We start from the raw sequence: 8,044 nt of genomic DNA on the forward strand, positions 1-8,044 counted from the left end.
TTTGCTCAATTTATATTAATTAGTTTTTACAAAAAAAATAAAATAAAATAACGGGAGACTCGATCCCCCGAATTTCCCGCGGGAAATCCCGGCCCTGATCCCTGGGAAGCGAGGATGGGGAATGGCATCCCGGTCCCATCCCGTGAACATCCCTAGTGTGTATGTGTGGCTAGATTATAAATTAAATTACAATTATTGGAATGAAAATTTTGGGTTGCTCTCAATTTCTCGTTTGAAATTATAAGAATATTTATAAATATTATTAGATTGTAAAAAATAAATGTAGATGTCAAATATGGGATTTCTTTTCTTTAAATCACTTTTTAAGATTACAATTCTTGAAGACTTTACATTTTAGAAAAGATAAACGTTAAAATATTAAAATTTTAAAAGTAGAAATAATTAGGTAAAAAGACATACAAGCATTTATTACTTTGTTGAAAGCTAAATTGATTACTCAATTTCAGAGATGAAGCAATAAGATATTAAAAAAAAAAAAAAAAGCAAGCTTAACCCAAATAGCATTTACATGTACAATCAAATTGTTTGAAATAATATTAGCTATAATAATTTAATTGTTAGTAAAAAGAAAATAATCTAATTAACTACATATTTTGTAGAATAGGTGATATTATTATACAACAACAACGAGATCCCATAGCCCGGGATCAAGGCATCAAAGTAATAAAGCACAAGCAAAGATAGGGCAAACAAATCAAAATAAAGCCTACAAAATAAGACTAGAACAAAACCAACACATAAAAATAAAGACACTAGGGACAACAACAAAACAAAGAACAACGTAAAGATCAAAAAGAAAAAAACATCTGTAAACACACTAGAAAAGACCAAGAAGGTCAACCCGCCAGGAAGCAGCACGAGCACAAACCATAGAAATCATAAGGTGAACCAGAGCTAACACCGACCTCGGTCGACCTCCATGCAGTCGCCAATTACGCTTTTGCCAGATGTAGTATATGGAAGCACACCAGAAAACACGGAACAACTTATTACGTACCCTCTTACCTGACCCCACTCAGCACAACTAACTCAACTCTACATCCCAACCTGCCACCCGATGCGACGAACCCAACTGACGCAATATCCCAGCCCACACCTCTCTCCCAAACCCACACTTAAAAAATAAATGATCCCGCGACTCCACACCTCCCCCACACAGAAGACACCCCCCCTTTGACAACACTTCCTAACTCCTCAACCAATCCCGCGTACCCAATCTGTCCCTCACAACTAACCACGCGTAGAAGGAGTGACGCTGAATACAACCCCNATCCCGCGTACCCAATCTGTCCCTCACAACTAACCACGCGTAGAAGGAGTGACGCTGAATACAACCCCCGCCCACAAAATACTAGCCCAAGACACCCTAGGACGACGAGGACGCAAATTCTCCCACGCACTAGCGATAGAAAACCGACCACTAGTATCCGACACCCAAACCCAATAATCCTCCCCCTTTACCCTAGGCCCACTGCTTGAATAAGATCCCAAATCTCAAGCAGCTCCTAAGACATTGTGGTTCACCTCCAACCTCCCTCACCATCCATGAACTCCAACAACCGTGCCTCTAAACTACTCCCTACTTTATAAACCACCATAGACCCGTATGAATCCAAAATTGTACCCCCGGCAGCCAAGGATCCCACAAAACAAAACAAGACTAACCATCGCTGACTATCAAATGAACCATATGCTTGAATCTATCTCTACTATGCAAGATAGTCCTCAAGCACCAAGACCACCCAACCTCACTCCGAACAGCCCATAAAAACTGCCCACGCAAAACATACGCCTCCACCCATTCCATCCATAATGATCCTGATTTAATTAAGAGAAGCCAGAGCAACTTCATAATAGCAGCCTGGTTCCAAGAGGCAACATGCTTCACACCCAACCCCCCTTCTTCCAATGGCAAGCACACCTAATCCCACGCCACCCGTGCACCACCCCGACTCATCACACTACCCTTCCATAAATAACTACGTAATAGACGATCAATCTCATGAGTTACACACGCAAGCAATACGAAGATTCTACACCAAAAAACCTAAAAGGACTGTAAAATAGACCTAACAAGCTGCAACCTCCCAACATAGGAGAGGGACCGTGCTGCCCAACTTCTAATATCAGGCCCATACGCTCACACCGATCATGGAACCTAAACCACACAGGAGGTTTATTCAACAACCTAGACAAAACCTCCATCACCATCACAAACAAAAAAGAAGACAACGGATCCATCTGCCTCAACCCCTTCCTACTAGGAAAAAACCCTTCAAGGGAACCATTAATCATTACAGAGAACTTAGGCGAAATAACACAAGCTCTCACCCAACTAACAAACTGAAGGGGCGTACCTATAGCCAACAACATACCAAATAGAAAATCCCAATTTATCGAATCGTACGCCTTCTGAAGATCTACCTTCAACATACAATGCGAATTCCCTCCTACCTAGAACAAACGCAGACAATGCACAATAAAATGTTGTCGAAAATTGACCTACCCAGAACAAACGCAGACTGGTTGCCACTGATGAAAGCAGGCAACCACAATTGCAATCTTTTAGCCAAGATCCTCGAGATACACTCATACACAACATTGCAATAAGAAATAGGATGAAACTTCTCCATACATTTAGCTCCTCGCCTCTTTGGGATAAGAGTAATAGCAGTAGAATTAACTCCACCAAGCAGGTAACAGGTCTAAAAAAATTCAGCACAACGTCACAGAAATCATCCCCAACCACACTCCAAGCAGCTCTGTAAAAATCCACTGAATACCTATTAGGCCCAAGAGCCTTCTCAGACTTCATCGAGAATAAATCCTTCTGAATCTCCACCCGAATTAATGGCCGACCAAGCGCCTCTACCCCCTCCTCGGACCAGCTGAACTACACAATATCCATAATTCGGGCAGTAAGATCCCTATACCCCATAGGCTAAGACCCTAAACAACCCTGAAAGAAATCTACGGCCACCTTGTCATGCATCGTCTGGCGAGTCCTCCCAGCATCCACGACCGTAAACAAACCACTACAAATGCGACGAGAATGAACACAACAATGAAAAAAAGTTGTGTTCATATCACTTAACTCCAACCACCTCACCCTGGCCTTCTGCCGGAGCGACGCCTCCTCTAATCTCGCCACTAACCAGAACACCTCAGTGGCCCAAGCCGCCTTCGCACACACCGACTCTGAAGTAGGGTCCCTTTCTACCTCAGCCTGAGTAGCCTTCATATCCTGCCTAGCCACCCGCACCTCATTAGCTAACACAGAGATACACCTAACAAATGGTGCACGAAAAACCTGCTTCACTGCCTTCAAATTTCGCATAAAGCTAACCATAGGAGACACAACCTTAGACCTTCTCCACACTGACCTGATAGTATCAGTAAAACCCTCAGCCTCCGCCCGATGAGAAAAATAACGAAACGTAGGAGGCGGCCTACTCTTTGTCTCCCCTGTAGAAACCAGGAGAGGGCTATGATCAGAAATCCCCCACTGACTAACCTTAACCTCCAAATATGGAAAAGTTACCTTCCACGCCTCATTATACAAGCATCGATCCAACCGGTGCAAGTTACCATTCCCCTGAAGTCTACTAGTCAAAGTAAACCAGTTACCTGTCATACCCAACTCAATCAGATCTGCCTCCAATAATGCCTCATCAAACTCCTCCATCTCCCTCAAGCCAGGGCAACCACCAAAATCTTCCGAACTACTATAAATAGCATTAAAATCCCCCAAAGCAACTTCAGGAAGCTGCCATGTGACACACACATCACTCGATTGAGACCACAAGTTCCTCCTCTCGCTCGCATGATTAGACGCATACACAGCACCAATATGTACCCAAGCACTAGATACAATATCCACTAAGGTTTTAGAAATAAATTGTTCCCTACTGACATCAGTAGAAAAATCATAGACACTTTTCCGCCACATCACTCAGATCCTCCCAACTCCCCGCACACTGAAGCTACACACACAACTCCAAGCATCACCAAACCTACCCATCACCATATCAAAATTCTCGCAACGAACCCTCGTCTCAAGCAAACAGTAGAAAGTAATAGAAGAGGAAACCAGAAAGTCTGCCATCACCCTACACTTGACAGGGTCATTTAACCCCCTAACATTCTAGGAACAATAAATCATGAACCTTGCAAGAAATCGCACCTACCACCTTCTACTAGGCCTTTACCCGAACTCCCGAACATCCCATCCATAATAGACAATGGATCAGAATCTGCCAGCACTAGGGCCAAAGCCAACAAGTCTCCCCCTTATCATACAAAACATCAAACTCATTATGATCATCAACATGCTTTACAAACCCCGTAATTCCAGGGGACCCATAAACTACTCTACTCCTCAAGAGCACCGAACCCGGTCATCCACTTCCACTCCTATGCCCCACACCTCCTCTGTCACGCCTACGACGACTAACCATAGTAAACTCGTCAGCACACCCCGTGCCCTTATTCCCATCCAATAAACTCCTAGCCCTGCATTCTAAAAGTGACTGAAGGGGGCATTAACGAATCACCATCCACCTGAACACAAACCCTCGCATACGATAACCGTTGCCGCTCTCTTGTTGCAACATCAAAAGAGACAGGTTTACCCACGACACTAGCTACCACTGCTAACCCCTATCCGTCCACAACTCCAGGGGAACACGCTCAAGTTTAATCCAGATAGGAATAGAATAAAAAATAAAGGTTTTAGGAACAATACCTGGGGACCACTGTCGTAATAAGATGGGCTTGCCACCCAAGTGCCACGGACCATTCTTCAACACTCAATCCTGTGACTCCACCTTCTTAAATTTAAAGATAATCAAACCGTTCTCCAACAAAGTAATAGTTGGCATCTTTACACGTCCCCAAATTCTCTGAATAAGTCGACAAATAACAGATTACGGGAGTTTGGCATCCACAAACTGACCAACCAAATATTTCTCCCACAAACAAAAACCCTCATCAATAATCTTCTCACAAGGTTTAACAATAACTTTATCATTTCAACCAATGGGGGAATGAACTCTAAATTACCCCTCAACATAGACCCACATAGGGCGGCCCATGAATTTTTCCTCTTTCGCGCTGGAACTCAAACCACTAGAACCACACCCCTCCTCCTCCCGCACAGAAAACCCCGTGTGTCCTCCGAACGACCCTCACTTCCACAAAGCCCAGCTCGAGAAACCTCTTCACTGCCTGACTTCTGCACGCTGTGCCTTCCAACTCTGGCCCAGCACCACGCGACCCACCCACTGATGCCCTCATGCCTTTCGACCCTTTCCCCAGATCCCTTTGCACCAGTCCACTCCCTTCACTCAGCCTCAACCCACTCCCAACAGACTCGCTCACCCCATCTCCCTCAAGGCCCAAACCAACCCCCGTCACAACCCGATTTTCATCCGAACCCCCAACACCCTCTAGGCTCTCAGACACACCTTTTACTTCTTGGGCCCCCACTTTACACGAGCCCAAATCTTCTTGCACACCAGCTGACCCAATACCCAGCTCGCTCGGCTTATCCCTCACAACCTGAATTTCTTCTGGTTCTAGGTCAGATGATAGAGGCTTCTGCAACCCAACACTCCTCATACCGAACCCTTCACCTTCCTCAGAACGACCATCAGACAACCCAAAATCCTTTACCTCTGAAGAACGAGAACCTAATCCCAAATCGATCTCTAGTCTAAGTAGACGAAAGGGTTGACGAACAACTCGACCTCCATTCTTCTCCTTCAGTCTTAAAGGCGACCACTTCCACACCATCATCACCCACTAAAACCTCAAAACTATCAATGCCCGAACCTAAGATCTAAAATTGGCTGCCAAATTTCATCAGACAATCACCGTAGACAAACAAACCCTCACCGTCACTGACTGAAAACTGTCTGCCAAAAACCCAGATAACTCACCATCTGCCAACCCAACACCGTCCATACCTCGAATGACTCGGCTGATAACTCCTCATCATCTGCCAACAAAACGGACCAAATCTAGACCCATTCGAACGAACCCACAAGAAGATCGGAGAAGAACCCAAGAAACTAGTTGCAAACACCAAAGAAAATGATCGGCGGAAGCCCACCCCTGCGAGGACGCCCGCGTTGACTGAAAGCGGCGGCCCACGGTGGAAAACCCTAGGGAAAATGAGCTAAATCGAAGCTACTAGTACTCTTTAATTAACTACATATTATTACTAAAATAAACTCCATATTTAATATATATTAATTAATCGTTGACATCATACTTTTTATAATAATTAATTGTTAGCCTCAATTTCTTGTTTAGCTGGAATAGATTTTATTTGCAGTATATAAAGCTAGTGTTAATGCTCTTGAAATGGATGAGTAATCAACAAAGGAGTTTATGGACTATATAGATCCATTTTTCTGAACTTTTGACACTTAGGATACATTCATCTTTATGCATCTTCTTTCTTCACCAACATACAAAAATAAATAAATAAAATATTTTAAAAAAAGAATACTTTGCCACATGACAAATTGTGATTGGGCCATTTGGTGGGATGCACGAAAATCTGTACAGCCCGAAATGCACTTAAATATTTTTCATTTTGAAACTTTATATACAGAATAGATAAATACAAACTTAAAAAATCAATTGTAGCATGAATATTAGTGATTATAGGGGATTATAGGGGATAATTTGGGGATAAAGGCACTTTGGTTATTAGTGATTATAGCATGAATAACCAATTGTATTATGTTAGGTGAAAATTCAAGTTTTAAAAGAAAAGGAAAAAACTTTTGGTTGGGAATCCCACATTGATTATTTTTGAAAAAGGAGTCTCCTTCTTATACTCCCATCTTGAACCTTGGGTTTGGACCCTAAGGGTATCCATATTTTAGAGGGAGTGAGGAGATCATTTTTTGCAAGTCAATTGGATAGTTTTCCGGTCGAGTATTGTGCATTTTCGATTGAGACAGTTTTCTAGGCTATTTTATCCTGAGGACAACGTGGCACATCTGAAGAATTGCAAGCGAGAGTCGCAACTCAGCCTATAACAAGTTTCTATTTTGCAGGTCCCATATTTCTGACGACTGCCGTTTGTGACTATTCTCTACTATCAAATTTGACCGTCCGAGGGTAGCTGGAACCAACAATTTTAAGACGTTTCATCTGCCGATTCTGTCATGGCTCTTTCAAGTCAGAACGACATAATGACCTCCAACCTCAACCATCCGTTCTGATTCAAAGGAGTGAACTTTAAATGGTGGAAGTAAAAGATGCTATTTTTTTTTATTACAGTCCATAAGGTGGCTGATGTTTGTACCAAGGAGAAGCCAACCGTCTCAAAAAAAGATTTGACTAGACAACAAATAAAAGACGCTGCTAATGGGGAAGAAAAAGATTTTATGTTTTGGGACGCTCTGCAAAAGAAGTACAATATCGAGGAGGCCGGATCCAAAAATTATGTCGTCAGTTATTACCTTAAGTTCCAAATGACGAATGGCAAATTTAGCTCCATGAGCAAAAGCTCAACCCCATGAATTGCTGAAGATAGCCCATGAAATAATAACTGAAGGTATGCCCCTAGACGAACAATTCCAAATTGTCGTTATTATTGACAAACTGTCCCTCTTGTGAAAGGATTTCAAAAACACCTTGAGGCATAGAACCAAGGGGTTTTCCTTAAAGAGTTTTATCACTCGACTAAGGATTGAGCAGAAAGGCTGAAAACAGGACTAGAGTGAGGAGGTGAACATCGTTCCTGGGAGATTCGCCTCTTCTGATAAAAATTGACCAGAAGTCCTAAGGAACCAAGAGGAAAGGTTAGAACTGTAGTTCCAATAACCAGAACAACCAGAAGAAGCAGAAACCCCCCAGGAGAAATGGTACAATTCCTTTGTTTTAACTGTAATAAACCTGGACACATGGCTATAAACTATAGGAATAGGCGTCATCTTGCTTGTCAGGTAAACCTGATAGAAGAACTGTTAGTTGCCATGGTCATAAAAGTAAATGTGATTGGTGG

This window comes from Benincasa hispida, chromosome 2 (genome assembly GCF_009727055.1).
Source record: "Benincasa hispida cultivar B227 chromosome 2, ASM972705v1, whole genome shotgun sequence".
Classification (NCBI taxonomy): Eukaryota; Viridiplantae; Streptophyta; class Magnoliopsida; order Cucurbitales; family Cucurbitaceae; genus Benincasa; species Benincasa hispida.